Consider the following 13,290-nt stretch of genomic DNA (forward strand, 5'->3'; position numbering starts at 1 on the left):
TTTTCACAGTATGGAGTTCTTTTGAGCAATTGCTACCCAGGCAGGAATTTTATTTCCCAGACCCTTATATCTTTGGCTGTGCCTTTGGTGTCAGTTCTTGCCAAAGGAATGACAACAGAATTGTTGTGTCACTTCCAGTCCAGGGTGTTTTAGAATTGGGTATACCTTCTCTATGTTCTCTTTACCTTTTGCTGGCTGAATGAGGATGGCAGTGAGGTCCTAGGGGATGATGGAGCACAGAGGGAAAGAGCCAGCCACAGATTCACCTTAGGCAGGAAGGGGGGGGGGGGGGGGGGGGAGGGTCTAAAGACCAGTAACTCAGAGTTTATTGTGACCAAAAAAAACACCCTTTCTGGTGTTAAGACAGTGAAATGTGAGTTTATTTTAGCAATTAGTATCACCATAACTAGCATACTTGTCTGGTTAACGTTGCAGACATTGTTAATCTGAAGAGATATGATGTCTACCTGAAAATAGAACCATTATCATTGATCTAGCATAATTTGAGGGTTGCCAAAAATAATATTAAAGAAGAAAGTTAGATATTCCGCCTTCCAAAGGGCAAGGCCAATACCCAACAACAGATTTTTGCTGAATATTGAGCCAACACAAAATTAATTGAATCCCTAGCAGTTAGTGACTTAGAAGTGGGGGGGGTGTGGGGTTGTAAAAGAAAGTAGGAGTAATCCTGGTCACACTTTGGCCCACGAACCATATTTATATAGTTACAATGTTAAACAGTTACTATTGGAATTCCGATAAAATAAAGATAAGGAATGTGGAGTGGGTACAGTGTAGGAAGCCATGTTCTTCATTCAGTATAGTAGCAAGCATAAAATGGGTCAGAAAGTAATACATACATACTTTATATGTTCATACGGAAATAGAATTTGTTGCCTCTGGAAGTCGAACCAGTGGCTAGAAACAGGTGGGAGAGAGACTTCATTTTTTTCATTTTTGAATGTCCCTTATATATTGATTGCCATGGGAGATCAGAGAGAGCATCTCTGACTGGAATAGTCAGGTCAAGCCTGCCTCAGAAGCGTGATCTGAGCTGAAACTTGGTGGATGACAGGTTTGAAATAGGAGAAAGGACAAGAAGGACATTATAAAGCAAAACCTAGAAGGAACTGACAAGGTTTGTTAGAGCCTTTAATGGCAATTTTCAATTTTCAAAGTGGGGCCTGGTACCATCCACAACAGCATCACTGAAGTGGTTATTTAAATGCCTTACTCATATCTACTAAATCAAAATTTCTCCTATGAGGAGACTGAAATACTCAGGATCCTGAGTTCAAACTCCATGTTGGGCGTAGAGCTTACTTAAAAAAAAAAAAAAAAAGTTATAAATCCATGTAAATACTCTAGACAATACTTGGAAATTTATTGCAGAAACACCATAGATGATTTAAGGGGAGAAAAAAAGTAGTCAGTTCCAAAAAGAGAAATTGAGAAATTGCTACATTGAAATATTCGACCGTATATACGGGTCAGTCATATTACCGATACTTAACTCAGTTAAAAACATTTGAGTTTCCATTGAGTGCTGAGCACTCTATTGCTGTTACAAAGAGAATTAAAAAGCATCAGTTCCATTCCTTTTTTGAGTGTTGGAGAGTTCTACTGTTTAATTCTCTTTGAACTCTAGAAAAAGACCAGAAAGGCAACAGTATTCACTTCCTACCTGTTTACCCTAAGGCAATGTCCAATGTACTTTGCAAATTGGTTAATATTTCAGGTATTGAAAAGACCACTTCTGCCATGAACTACTCTTAGGTGAAGTACTCTACTCTTTTATCCCTGTGTTTCACACCTTTGTTACCACTAATGCAATTTTAAGGTAGGAAGATGAAAAAAAAAAAAAAAAAAAAAAACTACCAATGCTAGAGTTCCTGGACTCAGTTCCCACAGGCTGTTTCCAGAACCGTATGGAGTGCATGGTGTTCATACTAATATTAATGTTGATGAGGGATAGAAGCACAAAAGTGTTCACCTTTAGCCCAGAAGGCTGATCTATAGGCTATATAGTTCCGATAGGGATCAAATTACAGGCTGGTTGCTACTTTCTTAAAGGGTGTCATGACTGACTATATATCTCACCAATAGTTAATATCTAACTGAATGGTAAACACCAGAGAAATCTTTCAAAAGTAGTTTTATGAGTAGAAATCTGAAGAAGACATTTATGATCTAATACTCCCTGTACGTCCCCTCCTCTTTGAGCACTAAGCATATAATCACCAGCTTCATACAGCAAAAGTGCAGCTCTTTTCTGCCCAGGGGTCCTGTCCCTATGTTTCTTACTTAAATAAACTTACTAAGTTGCACCATACAATGTCTCAAGAATTCTTTCTTGACCCTTTCACTCCATGACCGTGCAACAATATAATCTGGCTATAATATTGTCCCAAACCATTTTATTCCAAAATGGCGTGTCCCATGGTGTTATGTTGATATTACTGTAAGTTCAGCATAAGTCTTGTCATTTCCTGACAAGAGGTTTTGTCTTTATTTTCTTCCTGTGGAGATGATACAGAAGACCTCATTCCAGGCTACCCGTGGGGCATCCCGATCTGATTGGAGGCGGAGAGTCAGGTGGCTGGGCCAATGAAAGAATGCACCCAAGTCAGAACCAAAGAGATAAATGTTTATTGAATACACAACAAGGGAGCGGCAGGCAGGACAGCAAAGGATAGGCTGTCTGCCACGAGGTGGTGGTGAGGGGCTACACTTACAGGGCAGGGTGAGGAGGTATGGGAATGTACAGAAGGTTCCCTTTTTCTGTAACTATGCCTGGTTATAATTGGTCAGTTAGGGCCTAAGGTGGATAGCTAAATGAGGCTGTTTCCAGTCAACTCTGTAGTCACTGTGTGCCCTTTTACCTTACTCAGGTCTCCATTGCTCAAGCTTATTGCCTAACAGTGGCCTCTACACTACCTTTATGGACACCCGGGTACTCATCAATGTGTGTGAGGATTATAACAAAGGCATAGTCCCAGTTCAAGCTGTGTGTTCATTTCTTACATTCTTCCCTCAAAGGGGGGGGGGAGATATTTGACAAATAAATTTATTTTTTTAAGTTTATTTATTTTGAGAGAGAGGAGAGAGCACAAGTGGGGCAGGAGCAGAGAGAGAGACTGAGAGCGAGAATCCTAAGCAGGCTCCGCACAGTCAGCACAGAGCCTGATGTGGAGCTCAAATCCAAGAACCGTGGAATCATGACCTGAGCCAATGGTGGATGCTTAACCAGCTGAGCCACCCAGGCACCCCAACAGAGAACTTGAGCTTTTAAAAATATTATCTAGATGCTATACAGAAATGCACAGCCTCGAGCACATATTTTAGGGACTTGCAAGCCAGTCTGAAAGATGAGTAGTGTTAAAAAAAGAATTAAGCCGAGGGGCACCTGGGTGGCTCAGTCAGTTGAGCGTCCAACTTGGGCTCAGGTCATGATCTCACAGTTTGTGAATTCGAGCCCCACGTCGGGCTCTGTGCTGACAGCTCAGAGCCTGGAGCCTGTTTTGGATTCTGTGTCTGCCTCTCTCTCAAAAATAAATAAACATTAAAAAAAAATTAAAAAAAAAATTCAACAGAGTAATTTGAAGGTCTAATTGGCTTTTTAAAGCAATTCATGAATCGAGCAGCATCCTGTCAAGTAAGTAGAGGGAGCATCAAGGAGTTGTATTACAAAATGGAAGGTTTTTATAGGAAAGAGGGTGAGGCAAGGAAGCTATTAGCAAAAGAAAGAAAGGATTCTTCCCGGAAAGGTCACTTTCCCTTTGGGGGGAATGGCAGAGGATGTCATCATGCAGATTACCTCATCTTCCTTTGTGACAGATTACTTTATTTGTTCTTATAAACAAATTCCTGACTGACCAGTTAGGACTACATTTATGGGGGAGATTGAAACTGCACTTACACTAGGCATTAACCCCTGGTTTGGTGACTTGACCTAAGTAACGCCATTTTGGACCTGTGGTTTTCCTTTGAACAGTAGGAATAAGCAGAGTAAGCCTTCTACGTAAAGGGGTTAAGTGAAATAAATAAGAATGTGATCTTGGTTTTAGATGAGTAGTAGAAATATATTGGTAATGATAACAATCAAGTTACCCATGCTACTTAACTGATAAGGAAATAAAACTAAGCAAAGGCTAAAAGATTAGTAAATTTCTACTGAAGAGCTCACCTAAGGCAGCACTTAGATTATCAATGTGGTAAAGATGAATTATTCAATACCCGTTGAGACAATTGCTTACCCATCTGGAAAAACAAGTCTGTATTTCAACCTCACTCCATATATGAACATAAATCACAGCTAGATCAAATTTAATAAACATAAAAAGAAAGAAAGAAACCATAGAATTACTAGGAGAAACTGATGGGTTTTTGGGGTGATGGTTTGGGGTTCGGAGCCAACGACCAAGAAAGAACTCTGGAAGACGTCTTTGGTGCAAAAAGGTGATTTTATTAAAGCACAGGGACAGGACTTGTGGGCAGAAAGAGCTGCACTCAGGTGGTGAAGAGTGACTTATGATATACCTTCACTTTGGGAGGGGGTTAGGGACAGTGCAAGTCTCTAAGGAATTTTGGAAGCAAGGTTTCCAGGACCTTGAGGGGCTAGCTGTTGTTAAGAAAACGTCATGTATTACTGTTTAGTAAAACCTCAGTCATGAGACCCTTCAGATGTATATCAGCAGGCCATAAGCCCGGAGTATGATTGACAACGTATACTCAGAGGTTAAAGATAAAGAAGGTTTGCAAAGGAATTTTTATGTGTTTAAGGATACTCACAGGATCCGGGGGGGGGGGGGGGGGGGGGGGGGAGGGGGCGGCGGGTGGTCAGGATAATATTAAGCCAAGATTCCCTTTTGCCCCTAGCAAAGTGTCATCATTGAGGCAGCTGAGCTCCTAGAGGGAGGTCACTCTGCCAGTTTCAAGGACTTGTCAATGGGCTATAGGCAGTAAGGGAATTTAATTTTTCACTTGCCTTATTTTCCCACATCACCATGGCAAGTACTTAAACCCCTTTCCTTTGTTCTTGGGTAGCCCGGAGTGTCCAAGGAATATCACACATAGTCCACCGGGATGGTGGGGGGGTGGGGGTTGGGGTTGCTAGCTTGTACTTTGCCTTCAGCTTGTGTTATACTCCTCATCATATCCCCCATGAACAATTTTGACCCTTAAATCTTGAAGTTTGCTGAAGGTGGAAGGTCTTGTCTTCTGTAGCTTCTTCCTGCTAAGCAAGGGCATAGAGTTGTCCCCACCTATGGGTCAATATTGATCAGTTGAGGAACATACAGGAGAGTTACAAATGGCAGAGACAGCTGGATCCAATGTGGACAACGTGAACCTCCTTGAGTAGAAAGGATCATCTGTTGGCTTGAAGTTATTGCAGTGATGGAATCTTGGGACCAGGCAGAGAGACATGGGAGAAAACAGCAAAACATAATTAGAATAACTAGAAAGATTAGCTCAAATGAAAGTCCTTTGGTAGCTGTCAAAAATCCTCTAGTCTAGATGTTTAACCAATCATTAAAGGAAAAAGAGGGATTGTTTGTTTTTTTATACTTTTTTATAATTTTATTTTTTAAAATTTACATCCAAATTAGTTAGCATATAGTGCAACAATGATTTCAGAAGTAGATTCCTTAATGCCCCTTGCCCATTTAGCCCATCCCCCTCCCACAACCCCTCCTGTAACCCTCTGTTTGTTCTCCATATTTAAGAGTAAGAGAGGGATTGTTTAAAGCACCAATTTGAGAATTCATATCAGTTAAAATCCAGAAATATTTTTGTGGTAATATAGAATGTATACACAGCATTTTGTTTTTATGACAGTAGAAGTTCCACGTTGTGCAGCAGTTAAAACATCTAATGCCATTCTATTTTGTAGAACTATTTTATGCATTTGAGTTATTTTAGTATTTAATAATGTAATGTTATTTCGAGAGTCATTTAAGGCCTTAACCGTGTAACAGGTGGTGTTTAGCCATCATAAAGACTCTGTTTTGTTTAGTGAACAATCGGGTAATTAATAAGAGGTGTTTTTATGGAAACAAGAAAAATACAGTTTAATGGTTACAGCAAATTACAAACCCGGTGTCTGCCAGTGAGATTTTTTGGATGTCAGGCTTGAAGCATCCTCAGATGGGAGTGGGTCCAGGCAGCAGGTCAGATGGGTTTTTCTGGTTTGTAAGTTAAATGTCTGTGGTGATCCTTTTGAATGGCCCATTGTAAGAAGGAATTGTCCATATAAATCGGGGAAAGGAGAATGAAAAAGAAAGGTACAACCGGCCTAAGAGAAGTTTGCAGTCTTCTACAGGGTCACAGGAATAAGAAGACATTAGTTTACTCATTAGTTTCCTGTTATGGGGATACAGGTTTTATTTTGGATACAGGAGCCCATGAAAAATGCCCCTCTAAGTTTATTGCAGTGGGAGTACATAATATGACCCAGTAGGGTCCCTTCCATTTTGGAATTAAATTCCCTGCTATTTTGGACTTTCAATCCTTTCATTAAACCAGGTCTCCTGGGTTTATATGGGGTAGGCTTCTAGGAACTGTCAGTTCAGGTTTAGGAGGGATTTAGAGATTTATTAATTAACCTGGCCTCAAGTGAATAACTTAATAAAGCATTATAGTCTTTATCTGTTGATAGATCTACAGTGAGTAAAGGTTTTTCATATACAGTTGTTGGGTGAGTTCATCCCATTTTCCAGTTGTTTAAATAATATACCCATAGGGTCCTGTTACTATCTCCACAAAATAACAAGAAGATTGTCCATACTTGTGCTATCGTGACAGTATCTCTTAAGTTTACCTCAAGTTGTCCAGCTTAGGCAGATAATAAACATTTAAAGACAATCAGAACTAGAATTTAACATCCATGAATGTGTGTTATTGAAACATAGTTTTTTCTCTCTAAAAACCCTCATTTCCAGAGATAGCCAAATCAATACTAATTTGCTTGTAAAACAAGTCCAGTTTTAATAAAACTTGGCCTAATTATCTACATAAGCTCAGCAAGTATAGTGATTGATCATATAGATCTTTTAAAGTTTGCTTTGTTGGAACTTTTTATAAGGAATCACCAGATTGAACTTTTAGTAGCCTCTCCAGACCAGAAGCCAAGCCAAATACTTGCCATCAGACATGCCTGCAATACCTGTAGATTTGGGCAAATTCCTCTTCACCAGGTCCCCAAGATGTCCTGAGGTTCCTGCACCTGCCAGGAAGTAACATTCTTTACTCACCTGGTAAAGCTGCTGGGAACTCTGTAAGCAATGTATCAGGCCAACATTTCCAAGGGGCTCTATGGCTCCATGTTTCATAAAGTCAACCTTAGTTCCTTAAAGCTGTCTGGTCATATCTGAGTCTGTGCATATCACTCTCAAAGATGACATTCCAGCCTTGGTAAAATAATCAGCATTTTCAGTCGTGTCTTGTTACAAGGAGAATAGATTTTTACTGAACTTATGCAAATAAGAATGATTGCTGGAAGAATACCCACTGAAACTTTTTGAATTTTAGAGGGTTTAGGTAAAGAAAAGAGTTATCTTTTGCTTCAGTTTACAAATGAACATTTTATCACATTTCTGTATATCATAGATATCTTAAGAGAAAGTTTCCTTAATATAGAAGAACAGACATTAGAGAACCAGCAATATTTCCAACAAGAGTTACAAAACTATAATCTTCCACAGTTCATTAGTCCCAGGTTCCTAATTCTTGTTCAGTTTGGATGCAACTTTTTAGTTCTGGAAATTCTAACCCATTTTAGTATTAATCTTAAAGATGTCAAATACCAGTATTTGTCCTAAAAGTCCTTTTTATGAATCTCCTTGAAGATGAAACACGTTTTGTTACAGCCTAAGTGCAAAACTATTAGTGACAAAATCTCAGAAATGGACATTGTTAAAGATCTGATAAGAGTTCATTATGATGCAAATGACAAGGAAATTCAGTGATTTTTATGACACATAACACTTCCATAATAAGAATATCGGTCAGGACCTTATCCCAGAACATTAAAACTTTAGGAATTGCGTATATATTTGAGCAGTTATAGCATTTACCCATGCAGTACAACCTAGGGTTTACCATTATTTTAAAGTTCTTTTCCAAGTAACTTAACATACCAGATAAAAAAGCCTAATTGGTCACAAAGACTTCTTTTACAATTTAAATCTTGAAAGTTTGTTAAAACCTTAGAAAGTTATAAAGCACATCCTAACTAGGATTACAGATCATTACAAATCTCAAGACTTTAAATTATTTATTTAACCAAGATGGCAATAAGATTTCAAAAGCAAATATGTAGGATTATATAGTTGTTAGCAAAGCTAAGCTCCTTTAACATTGAGAAGTTTTAACTAAGTAATCAAAGACCTGAAAAAGACAAAAATACAAGCTTTGGTTTTCCCGGCAGACAAAAGAGAAAAAACCTTTGTTTATATTTTCTTATCAAGAGCAGATCAGGGGCCCCTCAGTGGCTCCTTCAGTTAAGGGTCCGACTTCAGCTCGGGTCATGATCTCGCAGTCTGTGAGTTCTAGTCCCACATCGGACTCTGTGCTGACAGCTCAGAGCCTGGAGCCTGCTTCGGATTCTGTGTCCCCCCCCACCCCCGCCCCTCCCCCACTCATGCTCTGTCTCACTCTGTCTCTCAAAAATAAATAAATGTTAAAAAAAAAAAAAGAGCAGATCAACAGTCCAAGAAAATTTTGTGTTTTGAACAGAGAGAAAAGTGGGAACTTCAACCTTACACCATTATACTTTTAAAATCCATTCACCTCAATCTTAGTCTATCCTGACCACACATAAAATTCTTTTCCAAAGATTTCCCTTCACGAACCTTCTACAACTTTCCTTTGCATTCAGATTTTGTCCCAAGCTACTTCACTCCAAACAACCAGTCTCATTTAGGATGCAATTACTTTCTTTTACCTTCAACAAAAGTGGACAGTCTGTGTTCAGAGACTACAAAATAGGATAGAAGGCAGGACGCTTTTGTAGGATAACGGATAAAGAACAAGCAGGAGAAAAAGAGAAAACACCTGATTGGTTGGGACCACAGAGTCAACCTTGTCTGGAGTGAGGAGGAACAGGAAATAAGCCCAGGGCCCAGAATTGGCTTGGGGTTTGAGGCTTGGCTGACTGCATATACTGATTCTGGTCAGGCAAAAAATTTACAAGGACACAAAAGGTATTTAAGTTTCAGTTGGCAGATGTGGCACTCTGGGCACTCCAACTTGGGCCTAGAAAATTATTCCAACATAAGGAAAAAAGCCCCGTGAAAACAATGAAAAAAGGTTTAATTACAACAACTGATCAATTTGTGGAAAGGTGTTCCAATAGCCCTACTAATATTCACAAAAATGGTATGTAGGGAGAGACACGCTTCACCTATTAAAATGGAAGATATTTGAAGATCAGGAGCTGCTAGTGTGGGGCCCCTGGGTGGCTCAGTTGGTGGCTCATCCAACTCTTGATTTCGGCTCAGGTCATGATCTCACGGGATAGAGCCAGCTTTGAGCTGGCAGTGTGGAGCCTGCTTGGGTTTCTTCTCTCTCCCCTTCTCTCTCCTCTGCCCTGCTCTCTTTCCTTTTCTCTCTCAAAATAAATAAATAAACTTAAAAAAAAAGCTGCTAATTTCGGCAAGGGTATGGGAAAACACTCATTTTTGTGCACTATTTAAAAAAAATTTTTTTTTCATTTTATTGGGGGGGAGAGTGTGCACAAGAGGGGGAGAGAGGCAAAAGGAGACAGAGAATCCCAAGCAGGCTCCATGCTCAGTGTAGAGCCCGATGCGGGGCTCAATCCCACAACCCTGGGATCGTGGCCCAAGCTGAAATCAAGAGTCAGACACCCAACTGGCAGAGCCACCCAGGCACCCCTTGTGCCCTATTAATGAGAGTATAAGTTGGAATAACTTCAAGAGAACAGTATAGCAATATATATCAACATTTAAAATTTGCTGACCTATTGAAATTGGTTTATGAGGATTTATTCCTGTAGAAATATTTGCACATGTATGCAAAGATCCATGTATGATGTCATGTAGGAAGTTATCTCCATGCAATGGTAGCCCTCCAAATACACTATCCCATATGTCATGGACAGGAAGCTCCACAGCCCAAATTAAGGTGCTCAAATCACAAGGTTTACTGAGTCACTTTTCAATAGAAGTCAGCTGGAAAGTACAGTGAAGGTGAAGACATTGAGGATAAGGTGCCAGGGAGCTGGGAGGACCTTATTACCTGAACCCTGTGTCATGCAGTGTTATGTCCCGTCTGCTGCATCAACCTTCACTTCTGATAGTGCACTTAAAAGGGCAACAGCTGAAACTGAAAAGGGGGCTCAGCAGAGAGAGGGTGCCTAGAGCCGATAAGTGCTTCTATCAGAAATGTGCAGGGACAAGTATGCCTGGTTAGAAGTCTGCTGAGAGCCATGTTTTTTATCTTTTTCTGGACAGAACATTCATGGGGCCAGAATGGGTGTCAACAACGAATGGCATTTGGGGGGATAATGTAGCTATTGACCCGAAGTTGGTATCATCTTAATTGACAACTTGGCCTTCCCATCATTTTCAGTAATACTCTTGTTTGTGCCATCCTTTTTATATACATTCCATTCTCTTTATCGTGTCTTACAGTATACTTTCTGTACTTAACACTTCTTAACAATTTAAGCTATTTGTTTTTCCTATTATACTTAACAGATGAATATCATATATCCTTTTTGTTTCTCCTGTCCTTTGGGACACAATTGAATATTCTCAATACAGAAAATACACACAGCAAATAGGAACATATAGGAAACATTTTGCTTAAAATATAAATTTTTTTTCAATAGGGGATAGGATAAATAGGATATTTTGTATACAACGGAGTACTGGTTGTTAAACATGGGATTGTAGATCTTTCTTGCCAAAAGAGGAAGAAGATGTATATTTTATGTTGAGTGAATAGGGTTCAAAAACATTATGTACAGTATCCCATTTATGTTTTAAAACTGCATATATGAACATAACATTTTTTAGATGTGTGCAGAGAGACATCTACAAGAATCTTCTCTAAAATATTAATAGTTATTTTCTCTAAGTGTAGAAATTGGGGTAATTTTTTGCCTGCTTCTTATATTTTGTCTTATTACAGGCGAGGGTCTTTTTTTTTTTTAGGCAAAGACTACTGTAAGAAGCTTATATTTTTACAATCTAAAGAAAGAAAAATCAATTATGGCTTTAAGAATTTCATATTGCCAGCATCGTGCTCTGGGAAAAATAGCCTTCAAAATCAGACCCAGATCCATTACTAGCTGTATAAAATTGGGTGCTTAGCCTCCCTTAACTTCATAGTCTGTAGAATGACAATAATAATAAGTACCTTAGAGGAAGTAAGAACATGTGCCAAGAGCATAGTACAATGCCAAGATCATGTTAGTGGTCTAATAATTGTTCCCCACATACACACCCCATATGTGATACAGTGCTTAATTCTCTTCTGCTCTCTCTTTCATTCCTGATAGTGTGAAAGACCTACTAATCATAGCACTAGCAAATCCCAGCAGCTGCAGAGGACTCTTTCCAAGACGGGTCAGCTATGGTAACTTCCTTACAGCAGCTGTGGTCCAACAAAGCCTGATAAGGGAATCTGAGGTTTTCCCAGTCTTCCAGTATAAAGTTGAAAGTATAATATATCCTACTGGAAAAATATTTTGGCCCCTAGACATGATCATATTTAAATAAGTAAAACTTGTGGTTACATTGCAGTATTACTAAGCTTTAGTGTGTATATGATCATCTACAGGAGGGATGCTCAATCCTATTCAGACCCAGTGTCACTTTTCTTTATAATGTTCATGTTACTATACTGAAGTTCAGAGATAATTTTAAAAATTTGTACACACATTTTAGGGGTGCCTGGGTGCCTCAGCCAGTTAAGCGGCAGCTTCAGCTCAGGTGGTCATCTCGTAGTTCGTGGGTTCAGGCCCACGTTGGGCTCTGTGCTGACAGCTCAGAGCCTGGAACCTGCTTTGGATACTGTGTCTCCCTCTCTCCCTCTCTCTCTGCCCCTTCCCCATTTGTGCTCTGTCTCTCTCTCTCTCTCTCAAAATTAAATAAACATAAAAAAAATTAAAATTAGTACACACATTTTTAAAATCAATATAATTCCTTGACAGTAATATAAAGGAGAAATAAAAGGAAAATAATTATAATTAAGTCATATATATTTCAATATAGACATGCTCTGATATGATTAACCTTATGGTATCATATAGTATTCAGATGCTTGCACATATAGGTAAACCCCCCCCATGAATGTGTCAAATATAGTACAAGGATGTTGCACTGGCAATCAAATACCATGAGTCATGTGGCCATTGTTGATGTGACTTTCCGAAATGGTGCACAACTTTTGGTAAAGTTTTGCACTAAAAAGGCTAATTTCCCTCAAGTTTACACAGTGGTGGAATTCCCATAAAATTTAATGTGTAATAAGATCCTGCAGAAACTACTCTAAAGGGAACTTGTGTAAAATGTCGATTCCTGGACCCTCAACTCCAAGTATTTTGACTCTGGAAGTCTAGCTTAAGGCTGGAAATCTGTGTCAGTCTCCTGGTGTAACGCCCCCGATTTCGAATCCGAGAGATCACCAAGGAGCCAATACCGATGCAAACGCACGAGGGTTTATTTGCAAGCTCGAGCTTGGGCCCAAGCATACCCAACACAGCAGAGCAGGGACTTGGACCCCTAGGTTAAGAGGCGTAGCAGTTTTATAGGGGCCAGTGGCCAATGAGATTGTAACACACACACACAGAAAGTTGCATAGTCATGCCAGTCCACACGCAGGTGGCCAATTGAATTACAATCTACCTTATAGTAACTGTTTGAACTAGCCTATCACTCTGGTCAGAATTGGCGCGCAAGTTTGGCGGGCAAAAGGCGAGGTTTACATTCTTTGGCGGTTAGGGGCTCCGTATTCCTATATGAGCCAGTTTCCAGTAAGGGTGTGCTCAGCGGCTTGACTAGGGTGGGGGACTGTGTTAAAGCAATAAGTAGGTCATGTGGGGGTTATACATGAGATGGTGGGTATAGCACAAAATGGAGTTAGTCTTGCTCTGCTTGTCCAGGGGTAGGGGATTTTTGTTAAATTCCTTGGGTCCCACATTGGCAGTGATTCTGATCCAGGCATTGTGTTTTCTAAATGAATCGGAAACTAAGATGTTGCCTTGGAGAGGGAATCTAAGATAATATACTAGGAGCCCAAAACCCAGATTGGCCATTCCTACCC

The sequence above is a fragment of the Panthera leo genome, chromosome B1 (assembly GCF_018350215.1).
Source record: "Panthera leo isolate Ple1 chromosome B1, P.leo_Ple1_pat1.1, whole genome shotgun sequence".
NCBI lineage: Eukaryota > Metazoa > Chordata > Mammalia > Carnivora > Felidae > Panthera > Panthera leo.